Genomic DNA, 15145 nt, shown 5'->3' on the forward strand with positions numbered 1-15145 from the left:
CCAAGGAGTGGCTCCGTAAGAAGCATATCAAGGTTCTAGCATGGCCCAGCCAGTCTCCAGACCTGAACCCAATCGAAAATCTTTGGAGGGAGCTCAAACTCCGTGTTTCTCAGCGGCAGCCCAGAAACCTGACTGATCTAGAGAAGATCTGTGTGGAGGAGTGGGCCAAGATCCCTCCTGCAGTGTGTGCAAACCTGGTGAAAAACTACAGGAAACGTTTGACCTCTGTAATAGCAAACAAAGGCTACTGTACCAAATATTAACATTCATTTTCTCAGGTGTTCAAATACTTATTAGCAGCTGTATCACACAAATAAATTGTTAAAAAATCATGCATTGTGATTTCTGGATTTTTCTTTTTAGTTTATCTCTCTCACAGTGGACATGCACCTACGATGAAAATTTCAGACCCCTCCATGATTTCTAAGTGGGAGAAATAGCAAAATAGCAGGGTGTTCAAATACTTATTTTCTTCACTGTATACACACACATACATGTCACACACATGTCTGAAAAGGAGCAGGAAGAAGCAAAGCTTATTAAATCCTATCCCTTCTCCACGCCAGAGCAGTGGAGAAGGCATTCATGGGACAATGATTTCATGATGTGTAGTATTCTACATGAGACACACAAGCACCAGTCTTAAGTGTTCATTAAGTGATTTTTTTCCACACATATATAATCACAGAATCTTACATAAGACAAAACAACAAAAGAAAAAAATATATATATAATAAAAAAATATAAATAAATGTCTAAATATAATAAAATATATAAAAAAGTATCGACTTCAAATTTTACAGTTTTTTAATTTACTTTCCTGGTTAATAAAAAAAACCAAAAAAACTCTGGGTCGTAAATGACATGCCTGGTTCAAATTGATAGTTTATTGTGACACGCAGTAGTGCTTCACCATGCATGCTTTTCTCACAGCCAAACCCCCCACCCCCCAGCGTGTGTCTTTGTGTGATCAAGCGACGCCACATGGCACAAAGCAAGGTATGAAATGAAAAGGAGTGATTTCTTAATGATGTGTGCTTCTATTTTTACAGTATCTGCATGGGAAAGCAGAGCGCCGAGCCCATGACTCCATCAGTCACCAGAGATGGGCGTGTCCCAGGCCGCGTGACGGCGTCGTCATCGGCCCATATTAAAGGCATTAAACACCGGTCCGGGCACGTCGTTAATCAGGCTGGAGGGATGACAGCTGGCTCGGCTATCGGCCTCCTACATCGGCGCGTGCCCGGCGGGGGCTATCCTGGCACCAGGTAATATTCCTCTTCCGTAGATAACGGTGTGATAGATCGACCCTGTAACTTCTGTGATTGGGCTAACGCCGCCGTGTCTGTGTGGCTTTATCTGGGAGGGCCCACTGAGCACCTGGAGGAGTTTGATGACTCGACTTTTATTGTGAAGGTACAGCGTCTAATCACAGGTGTCATGTTCCTTTCTGGGAGAGTGATGGCAAGCCTTTATTTCAACCCTTCTTATGAATAGTTCCATGAATAATTTTTCTAGAAGGGAACTCAGACTTGGTAAGGAGTCCTATTGGGGGACCTTTGACTCACATTTTGTGTTGTATGTTCTTAAAAACAGATGAAGGGTCCTGTTATGTACAGGATCTTGTAATGGTTATGGTTTTATTTCATTTGAACACGCATCAGATTACAATTGAATGCATCACATAATCAGTTCACAGTTCCACATGTCCAAAAGGAGTAGGAAGAAGCAAAGCTTATTAAATCCCACCCCTCCATCTGGTACTTTTACAATCAGTAACTGTTACATTTGTTCACTTCCTGCTTTCCATAATACAGTTTAAGGTTGTTTTTTTTTATTTTTAAATTTTGTAATTTTTTTGTCCCGTACCGAAGTACGAGTTGATATGACCATACAAAGACATAATGGGTACCATAGTAACTGTCAACCAGTCTTGACTGGTTCAAGACTTTTCATCCTTGTATTTAGCAAACATCAACTGCTTGTATTGTTTCTTGAATTGGCTCATCGTTGTGCATTGTTTGAGGGTCTTACTCAATCCATTCCATAGTTTGATTCCACATACTGAAATGCTATGGCTTTTTAACGTAGTCCTAGCATATAAGTGTTTCAAATGTAGTTCTTCCCTGAGATCATATTTCTCCTCTCTTGTAGAGAAGTATTGGTTGACATTTTTAGGGAATTGGTTATTTTTAGCGTTATGCATTATTTTAGCTGTTTGAAGATGAACTTTATCAGCAAGTATTTGTGATTTTAGAAATAAGGAGTTAGTATGTTCTCTGTAGGCGGCAATATGAATTATCCTTACTGACCTTTTTTTGCAGTACATTTAGCGAGTGAAGATTGCTTTTATAGTTATTAGCCCATATTTCCACACAATAAGTAAGATATGGTAGGACCTTTAAAGCAGCAGAGCAGTCTTGTCATGCTAAAACGACAGTCCTTCATATAGGAGTCTAGTTTGGAGTTGTTGTTTTCACTCCCCTTATGTAGTGTTGTCCCCCTTCCTCCCCCTCTCTATCGCTCAATCATCCCGTCCTGTCACCCCTTGTCTCACTGCATAGTATGTTGTATACGTATGGACAGGTGATTGCACTATTTCGCTTGTACTTCTGTATAAGTGACATGAATCATCATCTACCACGGTGCATTCAAGGACTGTTGAAGAAAGTGGGAAGGGTCGCCGCTTTCTGGTGTCGGCCCTTGGCAGCAGTCCTGTCATACCGAGAGTCATTTTTGACTGGTGGGCCTTAAAAGCAGCACATTCGACTAGCATCCATGTTCATATTCATCCACATTCTGGTTTTATTTACGACTATATTCGCCACTTAGTGTAAGTTATGAGGCGTGAGTATTATATACACAATCATCATAATTAGTGAAGGGAGACGTCCTCATCACCCTTCCTGCCTTATGAAAATGTAGCCCCCCCCACACAACAATTTAGAAAAATAGCCCCCGTTTTTCCCTTTTCCAAACTAAACATTATGTTGTGAACTGTGCCACAGCCAGGCTTCCTCATTTCAGCTCTAATTGATTTATAATTGCTTCCTCAATGTGAGCGTGTGTGTGTGTGTGTGCGCACCGGGTGTGATGATTCTCGATCAATAATATAAACGTTCTTCCTCCCTTTTTTAAAAAAATAAAAATATATTTTTAATGCATTCTACTGTTGAACAGCCATAATATCTGACACCTCATCCATAACCGGTGGTCTTAATTTTGGGGCTATAGAAACCACACACACTCAGAGAGTGATGGTGAGTGATGCACACGTCAGTCCAATAATTGCTATAGTTAGTGTTCCGCTATGATGAATGTGGCTTCATTAAGCCTCCTTGAAGAGGAGGCAGGTGTCATGCTAAAGTCAATTGAGGTGGGACGTGTGGGGACGGGGACGGGGGCGGCGGTGGTGGTGGTGGATCGGGGTCGATTGTACACCACGAGGTGTCGCTCTTCCTGTGCAGTCTCAGGTTTGAAGCCGGAGAGGTCACACCCAGAGGAAATGATGTCATATAACATTGCTGGCTGTATACTGGAGATAAATGTATATTATATTTTGTCACAGATGAATGAAATGTATGGTTTAATGCAGGGGTCTCAAACTGAATTTACCTGGGGGCCACTTGAGCTAGGGTCTGGGTGAGGCTGGCATCAGGTAAAAAAATATATATATATACAGTAAAGTCTCGTTATATCGATATTGTCGGGAGTCCGAAAAAATATCGATATAACTGGACTGTCAATATATCCGATCCTGCGCCGAACTGCATTAAAAGTGGGCAATAATGCACTCGACATTGTTCTATAGTATAGAACAATACTATATTTTTGTGTTTGGCCTATACTGTAGAACAATGTCGAGTGCATTATTGCCTACTTTTAATGCAGTTCGCCGCAGGATCGGATATATCGACAGTCCGGTTATATCGATATTTTTTAGCTTAAATCAATCTTTGCTTAAGGATTTCAATACCAAAAAAGAACACGGCGAACGGCTGCTTCCAGTCAACTTTATTTTTCACACTTCCACCACCAGAGCACAGCACACACACCGATTCCCGCACTTCCTGGTTCACAGGTCATGCTCAACCCGCCCCACATAGCTGGCCAAACACATGCCTGCAACAGAAGAACCAACTGCGTTTCTGGTTTCTCTCGTGTGTATAGAATCTATACACACGAGAGAAACCACGAACGCCAGCATGTACATATGAAAAACAGTGATTATTGCAAGCGATAAAAAGATATCTGAATACAACACAATTAAATACATGTATTTGTACGCTTGTGTCTTCGTTGGAATAGGTGTGTATGCTATGTCAGTTGGTTCTTCTGTTGCAGGCATGTGTTTGGCCAGCTACGTGGGGCGGGTTGAGCATGACCTGTGAACCAGGACGTGCGGGAATCGGTGTGTGTGCTGCGCTCTGGTGGTGGAAGTGTGAAAAATAAAGTTGACTGGAAGCAGCCGTTCGCCGTGTTCTTTTTTAGTATTGAAATCCTTAAGCAAAGATTGATTTAAGCTGCTTTTGTATCGATATAAGCAGACGGGAGATGAAAAGGGCATCGTAGTAACCGGATTATCATAATAACCGGGTATCGTACTAACGGAACTAATTATATCATAAAAGACTAGAAATTTGCCGGGAAATGAAAATAGTATCGTAATAAGCAGTACTTCGATATAACCGATATCGATATAACGAGACTTTACTGTGTATATATGAAAGAAAAAAAAATTGAATAAAAATATTAATAAATATTAACTATATTAAATCTTAATAAATATATATATATAATGTAATAGTCTTCAGTGCTTTTGCTACACCCTCCACTTTTTCAGTGCTTTGGTTCTTTGCAAAAGCTCTGATAAAACATTAAATTTTTATAAATTATTGTAAATTAATTTTAATTATTAAATTATTACATAAATGTTTAATCTTAATTTTTATTTTTGACACAAAATAAGATGGAAAAATAAATAAGCAAATCAAAAAACAAATGAAACAAGTGAAACAAATTAACAAATTAATTTTTATTTATTATTAAATTATTGAATAAATGTTTAATGTTAATTTTTATTTTTTGACACAAAATAAGATGGAAAAATAAATAAGAAAATCAAAAAACAAATGAACAAATTAAATTTTCATATCAAGGCGGGGGCCTCAAACTAGCGTGGCCAAATGTGGCCCGCGGGCCGTGAGTTTGAGACCCCTGGTTTAATGTATTCCATTAGGCAACAAGCACTTTGTATTCATTCTTCCGCTTCGCCTTTTCCTGTTGCCCGACGCCGTATTGCTTCTTGCTGCCTTGAGATACGCCGCTTTTTACCTTTCAGTTCCTCTTTGCCTTCCACCAACCCCCCCTTCTCCTCTTCCTCTTCCTCCTCAGCTCCACAAATGTTCTCCATGCTCTTGATTACCTTCTCCTCCTGTGCACAAGTTGCTGCAGAGGTTACATTGTTTTGCATGGCCGGGGTCAGAAGCACAGAGAGAAGTGTTCGCCCACGGGCAGCTTATCTCAGCCAACGTAACGAGATTCTAAAAAATCCCGCCGGAGCTACCATGAGTGAGAGCAACGGCTTTCATAAGCTTTTCTATCAATCCCCTACCCAAAATTTGCTCTATGTGCAAAAGCATAAACAAAGTACATTATATTCCCTGGTGATGATGCTCTCCGGGCTCTACAGCTCATGTACCAACGTTGTAGTCTTCTTATCAAATACTCCTCAACCAAGTTCATATTTTGGTAGGATTCATGGTCCAGTATTTAAAGTCGGTCTCAAAGGTCCCACAATTGTGTCCAAAACCTAGTTTTTGGAATTTAGACATTTTAAAGGCAGCTCTTCACGCAACACCTCATTTTGTGTGTCTGTAGCTTTAATGCTAATGAGCTGTCTCTTTATCCACTTTTTACATATACAGTAATCCCGGGGTTAATTGGTATCATGGAAATTTCATATTTTCATAGAGCATAGAAAACCTTTTCCAACCTTCTAAATACAGTGAAGAAAATAAGTATTTGAACACCCTGCTATTTTGCTATTTCTCCCACTTAGAAATCATGGAGGGGTCTGAAATTTTCATCGTAGGTGCATGTCCACTGTGAGAGAGATAAACTAAAAAGAAAAATCCAGAAATCACAATGCATGATTTTTTAACAATTTATTTGTGTGATACAGCTGCAAATAAGTATTTGAACACCTGTGTATCATCTAGAATTCTGACCCTGAAAGACCTGTTAGTCTGCCCATTAGAAGTCCACCTGCACTCCATGTATCATCCTGAATCAGATGCACCTGTTTGAGGTCGTTAGCTGCATAAAGACACCTGTCCACCCCATACAATCAGTAAGACTTTAACTTGTAACATGGCGAAGACCAAAGAGCTGTCCAAAGACACCAGAGACAAAATTGTACACCTCCACAAGGCTGGAAAGGGCTACGGAGCAATTACCAAGCAGCTTGGTGAAAAAAGGTCCACTGTTGGAGCTATCATTAGAAAATGGAAGAAGCTAAACATGACGGTCAATCTCAATCGGAGTGGAGCCCCATGCAAGATATCACCTCGTGGGGTCTCAATGATTCTAAGAAAGGTGAGGAATCAGCCCAGAACTACACGACAGGACTTGGTCAATGACCTGAAAAGAGCTGGGACCACCGTTTCCAAGGTTACTGTAGGTAATACACTAAGACGTCATGATGTGAAATCATGCATGGCACGAAAGGTTCCCCTGCTTAAACCAGCACATGTCAAGGCCCGTCTTAAGTTTGCATATGACCATTTGGATGATACAGAGGAGTCATGGGAGAAAGTTTTATGGTCAGATGAGACCAAAATAGAACTTTTTGGTCATAATTCCAATAAGCGTGTTTGGAGGAAGAAGAATGAAGAGTACAATCCGAAGAACACCATCCCTACTGTGAAGCATGGGGGTGGTAGCATCATGCTTTGGGGGTGTTTTTCTGCACATGGGACAGGACGAGTGCACTGCATTAAAGAGAGGATGACTGGGGCCGTGTATTGTGAGATTTTGGGGAACAACCTCCTTCCCTCTGTCAGAGCATTGAAGATGGGTCGTGGCTGGGTCTTCCAACACGACAACGACCCGAAGCACACAGCCAGGAAAACCAAGGAGTGGCTTCGTAAGAAGCATATCAAGGTTCTAGCATGGCCCAGCCAGTCTCCAGACCTGAACCCAATCGAAAATCTTTGGAGGGAGCTCAAACTCCGTGTTTCTCAGCGACAGCCCAGAAACCTGACTGATCTAGAGAAGATCTGTGTGGAGGAGTGGGCCAAGATCCCTCCTGCAGTGTGTGCAAACCTGGTGAAAAACTACAGGAAACGTTTGACCTCTGTAATAGCAAACAAAGGCTACTGTACCAAATATTAACATTCATTTTCTCAGGTGTTCAAATACTTATTAGCAGCTGTATCACACAAATAAATTGTTAAAAAATCATGCATTGTGATTTCTGGATTTTTCTTTTTAGTTTATCTCTCTCACAGTGGACATGCACCTACGATGAAAATTTCAGACCCCTCCATGATTTCTAAGTGGGAGAAATAGCAAAATAGCAGGGTGTTCAAATACTTATTTTCTTCACTGTACGTCTTTAATGAGTAGAGACCTCTAGACATGAAATAACACCCCTATAGTCACTTTTACATTCGTATTACTCAATATGTTACACATAACAGAAAATAAAGCCTATACAATATTTTTGTATAGCTTGTGTGTTACTGTAGATGTGGTTCAAGGGGAGCAGAGTGGCGGTCGGACAGGAAGTGATGTCGGGGGTTGAGAGTATTTATGAGGGATTATATTGTGTCTGTTGTGAGACAATTCAGACCGACAATAGAACCTGTTGTTTCGGTGACCAAGACTGGTGCTTGTGTGTCTCATGTAGAATACTACACATGCATGAAATCATTGTCCCATGAATGCCTTTTATTTGTTATTTTTAGCCTTGAAAATGCTTAATTTAGGCAACAAATACATAAAATTTGCTTACATTTTGATTTTGTTTTTACTAATAGGTCATATTAATTCACAAAATAATTTGATTTGTCTGTATATCTTTTTAGAAACACAGAATAGGGAATCTTTTTGCCCATAAAAATCCATCCATTTTCTATGCTGATATGCTGGAGTCTATCCCAACTGACTTTGGGTGAGAGGCAGGTTTCACCCTGGACTGGTTGCCCATAAACATACATTCATTCATTCATTTTCTACCGCTTATCCTCACGAGTGTCGCGGAGGTGCTGGAGCCTATCCCAGCTGACTTTGGGTGAGAGGAAGGATTCACCCCGGACTGGTTGCCCATAAACATGAATTGAATAAATCATATTATCATGTTACCAGTCCAGGGTGTACCCCGTCTCTCGCCCGAAGACAGCTGGGATAGGCTCCAGCACCCTCGTGAGGAAAAAGCGGTAGAAAATGAATGAATGAATGAATGTTATCCTGTTATCTTCCCGGCTACACGGCGGATGAGTGGTTAGCACGCAGGCCTCACAGCTAGGACACTCGAGTTCAATTGTTGTGGTTGTTTGTCTATATGTGCCCTGTGATTGGCTGGCAACCAGTCCAGGGTGTACCCCACCTCTCGCACGAAGACAGCTGGGATAGGCTCCAGCACCCCCCACGACCCTAATGAGGAAAAGCAGTAGAAAATGAATGAATGAAAACGTGTTTAAGCAGGCTGCACGGCGTTCGAGTGGTTAGCACACAGGCCTCACAGCTAGGAGACCTGAGTTCAATTCCACCCTCGGCCATCTCTGTGTGGATTTTGCATGTTCTCCCCGCGCATGAGTGGGTTTTCTCCGGGTACTCCGGTTTCCTCCCACATTCCAAAAACATGCTAGGCTAATTAGCGACTCCAAATTGTCCATAGGTATGAATGTGAGTGTGAATGGTTGTTTGTCTATATGTGCCCTGTGATTGGCTGGCCACAAGTCCAGGGTGTACCTTGCCTCTCGCCCGATGACAGCTGGGATAAGCTCCAGCACCCCCGCGACCCTCGTGAGGATAAGCGGTAGAAAATGATATCTCCCAGCTTATCTGAGACCCCTTCAAGTAGAGCTAATTGGGCTAAATACAAGTACATGCGTCATTTAACCTAACCCCCCTCCTTGCGCATATTCCCGACTGTCTTCTTTTTCAACTCCTACGTTTCCCCCGGCCTACCTTAGAGGCCATCGCTCTACGCCTCGCTGTCATTTTGTTTGGTTTCTTTGCTGCTTGTGCTTCTCTCTGCTTGTTAATGACGTCCTGATCACAAGACTGGACAGAACATCATCTGTAGTGAAGAGAAGAAGTTCGAAGTTATGTGGATTAGTTCTACACCGACTACGCTACTACATCCAAGTTTACTTTCCATGGTGTTCAATGGCTCTGGTTTCTCCTTGGTACTTAGTACTATTGCTAGCACAGTGGTGTTCAAACCTCTTCCACCGAGGGCCACATACTGAAAAACGAAAGGATGAACCCTATTTTCTATTTAGAAATCTATATAGCGTTTCAGATAATATTGCAAAACGTGCATGTGTGAATCACTTATTGTATTACTGGAAGCGTGCGTGCAGGGAGCCATATTGCAACTTGAACATATGCATACTTCATATATACCTGAGAGTAAAGAAATAACAAGTTAATGTGATATTTATTCATTATGATCGATTATTGTGTTGGAAGTGATGGTGCAATGTATTCATGGCTCTCACTGCCCCCCCCCCCCCATCATTGCTTATGTGATGTAATCTCTTCTCCTCGGGCTTGGACCCCACCTGTGGGAGGGGGTGGGGTGGGTGGGTGAGGGGGGGGGGGGTTGAGCTGTAAGTGCTTGTGTGATGTAAAATGCCTAATTTGGGGTGGGGTGATTGATGGTTTAATATTGCAGCCCGCAACCTTGCTGCCCCCACCTACCCAATGAAGCTGCAGGCAGGCACCAAAGCCAAGCACAGTGTGTGTGTGTGTGTGTATATACGTATATATACGTGTGTGTGTGTGTATAATGTCACTTCCTATTTTCACTTTCAAAGCCAGCAGGTGGAATTAAAGCAATTGTGAGTTGGTTTTGTTTTGCAGCGTGTTGGCGCCGGCGCATTAGCTCTGTGGCGCTGGAGCTAAAATCTATTTAGATATATTAACTGCGGTCCAGAGTCACTGGTCAGTTATTGCAGACGTTTTCTTTGTGTGCTCGTTTTAAAACCGTCCTGCCTCATCTCGCCTGTCCTCTCTGTTTTCACTCAGATACGCCGTAAGTGTCTTTTTTTTCACTTCTTTACTTTCTGTCCGTCAGGCAACCATGTTGAAATCCATGCATGCGATCGACTGTGATACACTTAAAAGAATCTTTCTTTTTTTTGGTTTTGTTTTGTCACTTGAGTTTACTGGGAAGTTGTCCAAAAAGTGAGACCCTGTGGCATTCCTATATGTATACCAATAAATCCATCAGGTAAGTCCGCAAAGGCTACTTTTACCTTAAATGCTCTAATTCTAGTTGGGGGCATTTATTTACTGAGGCAGCAAAGAGAACATTAATTGAAAGTAGGCGATAATTGCATTATGTGCATGAGTAAGTAGAAAGGCGGACAATACAGCACAGCAGAATTCCACGGCTTCACTCTATCACGGATTTTCAAGAATATATATTCATTCATCGTGTTTGTGGTTGAATACGGGCTGTTATTAGTCCAAAATATACATATTGAAGTAAATGATGCATACCTTTGCATAAGCATAAAAATGGCTAAATGAACTGCAACACAAATATAAGGCATGGAGAAGATGCATTCAAAGACGCTGTGAATGTTGTGCACTGGTCACTAGGTGTCAGTAATGTTTAGTGAGACATGCAAAGATCACTTTTTTTTTGATCGCCTGAACAACAGGCTTTTATTGCAGATATGAATATGATCTCGCATCAGGCATAGTAATCCCTAATTGAAACACTACGGCACTATTGCAGCCTTAACGGCAAGATAAAACTCAACTTTGAACCCATGACGTTACTTCAATGTCCGCCACTCACTCTTCTCTATAGCAACATACAAGACGCAGTCTTATTGATGTCTTAAAAGGCTTATTTACTTTTATTAAGTCAACTATATTGGGCAGTACAAGTGTAAAGGTGACTGTAGGGGTGTTATTTCATGTCAAGAGGGCTCTAATATTTAAAAAAAAGTGTTAGCTCGAGTCAGAGGCAGGATGTTCATACAAGTGGCAAGTGAGACTGTTTGAAATGCTTCTTAATACATTGTCTGTACAGATATGATACGTATGATATGATATATGATAACCCCAGGTTGACCTTATTGTGGTTAATTGGTTTCAGAGCCGGAATTCTTATTTATAAATTGAATATTTTTTAATTACAACATAGAAAACCTGCTTACTACCTTCTAAATGTCAGTTGCAACATTAGAGCTCTCTAGACATGAAATTACACCCCTATAGTCACATTTACACTTATATTACCCAATATAGTAGACATAAAAGTAGGCCATTTAAGACATAAATAAGGTTCGTACTGGTGTGTGTTGCTGTGAATGTGTTCTGATGCGGGCATGCAGCCACAGCAGCAACAGTAGTCTCTGTAAGGGATTATTGCAAAGGATAAAAGAAGGCTGTTGTTTTGACGATCATTTGTCAGTCAGTGTGTTAGAATTTAAGAGTTCCGTTGTATTTATTGTTTTTAAACTGTACATTGAACATGTTCTTCGTGCTTTTTTTTTTTTTTTTGGTTCATATGAAGCTCGAACATATTTCTTTTCCTTTTCTGTGCAATATAAAACATGAAAACAAGTCAATATGAGCCAGCTAACAATGCACGTCATTGGGACACACCTGTTAAAAAAACAAAAACAAACAAAAAAACCCTCTAACAACGTTGCATCATTTAATATACATGCTGTGATCATATATTAACACGTACACTGATAACATGTACTAATAGTTGCAGTATGTATTTTAATGATTTAAAACACTACCAAGCACATTAATAGACATACATACATACATACTTAATAGACATACTATACTGTGTATAAACTGTGTATAAATGAATGAATGTTGTATTTTAACGTATCTTTTACACTGTTTACATGTTTTTATTCAACTCTATTTTTCTGTAAAGTCTCTGAGTATTTTGAAAAGCGCTATACAAATAAAATGTATTATTATTTATTTATTATTATGCTAGATAGACATACTACATAAAGCAACAACACCGACAATGTCTTTTGTCCCTGGGATGGCTGTGTCTTCCAGCACAAGACTGTATTTCCTATGATGTCCATTGTTAGCTAGCTCATATTAACTACAGTAAACGTCGGATATATTGGATTCAATTGTTCCCACTGGTTTTGTCCGATATAAGAGAAATCCGTTATATGTGTATACCGGAAAATGTCCGTTTTACGCATATATCGGATTTATATCCGGTATATGCGTAAATCGGATTTTATCCGTTATAAAAAGGCACTTCCTTGACTGTTTCCAATGTACCTGGACGCGCAGGCAACGCTGCAAACGCTGCAAATGACGTCTTATAGCGGCCTGTCACGATTTGGCGAATCGGAGCGCCACGATGCGGCCATCCGATATATGCGAGGGAAATTTAATGGAAATGCATTGGAACGGGACTGGAGATTTTGTCCGAAATAGGCGAAATCCGTTATAAAAAATCCGATATATGCAATGAATTTTTATTGGAAATGCATTACAGAAAAATTGGTTCCTTTTTATCTGTCCGTTGTGAGCGAATTTCCAGTATATCCGAGTCCGATATATCCGAGGTTTACTGTAGTTTTCTCATGCCTAGAATGCACAGTAATGTTCATGTTTCACATAATTGTGACTGATCTCTGATTTTTGCTCCAGATGTCTCATGTCACATGGAAGTATCATATTAAAGTACTTAAAATGTACTTCAGTGGTGGTAAAACAGCGAAAAAGTTGCTTAAATTATTTTTTTTTCTCCTCCATCACAGTAATGATACTCATTGGAGTCCATCCTAAATAGGAAGCACAAAGGCAATCTGGCTGTTCACTAATTAATCTTTGTAAACTTTCCCCTCCTACAAGGCTGGATTCCATCGTTTGGCCCTGCCCCCAAACCCCCTCCGCCCCGCCCGCCCCTCAGCCTCAAGCTCATATCTCCTCCCCATCATGCCAAAATATGAGTAACAGCCTCGGAGCAGATAGAGAATTGACATCTGTATTAGTTGTAAAAGTTAGACAAAGTGCATTCATCACCACTTGGCTTGTTGATTTGTATTCTATACCGAGCTCCGCTGGGAAATTAATCATCGCGCGCCTGTGAGTCATCTCGCCTTGCAGAAACTATAGTGCCATTATGTTGTTTGTCTATTACGAGCCATAAGGAACGACTGTCACAGTGAATGCGTAATGCCATGCAGCGTGGACAAGTGCAAACACGCGCAATATACTTTTTGGGAAGTTTGGAAATGTACACACACACACACACACACACACACAGAGCACATGTGCAAATGTGGGTCCTGGCATGGTAGTGGTGCTAATATGTTTTTAATGTCTTTGGGAGGCTGTAGATGTCTCTAATTTGTTTTTGTCTAAGCTGTGTGCTTATGTGCATGGGGGACATCAAAGCGGTAAAAATAGCATTTCTCATTAACGAGCCTTTCCTTCTCATTTATTTCCCCCCTCATCCTCACTCGCCAGTTTGTCCACAACACGGCCTGTGAAGCGGCGAGAAGTTTGCGAAAAAGGAAAGATGCCGTAGCTGCTTCTCGTTGAGCTTTTCATCGCTTTGCGTGAGGTCAACTGAAAATGAGCCATCGGATGTATGTTTTTTTTTTTAAATGTCACAAATGATGTTTGACACCAAAAGTTTGTAGCAACATTTTGGATTAAAGTGAGCCTGACTTTTAATCAGGGATGCAACATGTCCTCAGATTTTTTTTTTCTTATGAAATGGTTCATGTAAGCCCACTAGAGGCATACAAGTTCCAGTCCTAACTAGCTACAGTATATTTTATTAAGTATTTTTGCAGAAATTCAATATCTATTTTTCTCAAGTCCATCTCTCTTGTTCATCGGCGTAGCCCGGATTTTAGCAGCATGTTGCATAGCGAGCAGTACGCTTCACATCCCCGTCCTCACAGGCTGCATGTGTAATCATTTAAATTTAATTGCCCTTGTTCGCTTTAAACTCCACATCTGAAACGCGTTTCTTTTTCATAATTTAATCAAACAAGATTACACATTCTTGTATGAGGTTTCTTTTCCTCCTCTTTTGTAGAACCCATATAATGCATGATTTAAGTGGGTTTATTAAATATTACAGCAATATGAAATCGTTGTTTTACATACATATGCATACATTCATGGTAATTATTATGGTGTCTCGCTGTTCGATTATCACAGCATATTGTTTTTTAGGGCTATATTAACATGGGAAAACACAGTTTAGGCAAACTTTTTGACTCGTGGGCCGAGTTAACAAAATTGTCCGGGGGGGGGCAGAACATATATTTAACACACACACTATTTTACGCTTTTAATTCTAACATTCTGCATTGAATTAGTTGTCTAATTTTATCTGTAAAGGTGTCATACTATCAGCTATATGTATATTTTTTCATGAGCACTTTAAACATCAGACCACATCAATTTATGAAATTGTTTTTTTTTTTTATCCGACTTGCAAGTCATGTTGCCAGCTTGTATGTTAAAAGTTGAAATTCTTAGAAAGCAACTGGAGGGCCGGATTAAAATGCTTGGTGGGCCGATTGTGGCCCCCGGGCCGTAGTTTGCCCACCCGTGGATTAGACTCTCATTTTTAAATAGGAAATAAAGCTTGTTTTTACCATTTTACATTCTTTAGTAAATAAGTTTCATCAAAATGTATTTTGTTTTCAACAAAATAAGGAGAAATGCATTTCAAGCATAACTTTCACTTTGATAAATTTATTAAGAACATAATAATAATAAAATAATAAATAAATATATAAATAATAAAATAAATTGTTAATATAGTATATATATTTATTATATTTATTATTAATTATTATTAATTATTATTAATTGTTTTATGAAAATAAAAATGTACCATGAACTATTTGGTGCTTGTGCATGCATTAAAATATCCCTT

The 15145-nt window shown here is 40.1% G+C and overlaps 1 protein-coding gene across 1 annotated transcript in view; it reads left to right on the forward strand.

Annotated features, from left to right (window-relative positions):
• The first annotated feature begins 1055 nt into the window (after window positions 1-1055).
• Window positions 1056-15145, forward strand: part of adgrl1a (adhesion G protein-coupled receptor L1a) — a 234461-nt gene continuing 220371 nt past the window's right edge. Inside the window, exon 1 of the mRNA XM_078797091.1 lies at window positions 1056-1268. The gene's annotated coding sequence lies outside the window, so the exon portion shown is untranslated. The remainder of the gene's footprint in view (window positions 1269-15145) is intronic.

Source organism: Doryrhamphus excisus, linkage group LG16, assembly GCF_037039965.1.
Source record: "Doryrhamphus excisus strain RoL-2023G ecotype Guam linkage group LG16, RoL_Dexc_Guam_v1.1, whole genome shotgun sequence".
NCBI lineage: Eukaryota > Metazoa > Chordata > Actinopteri > Syngnathiformes > Syngnathidae > Doryrhamphus > Doryrhamphus excisus.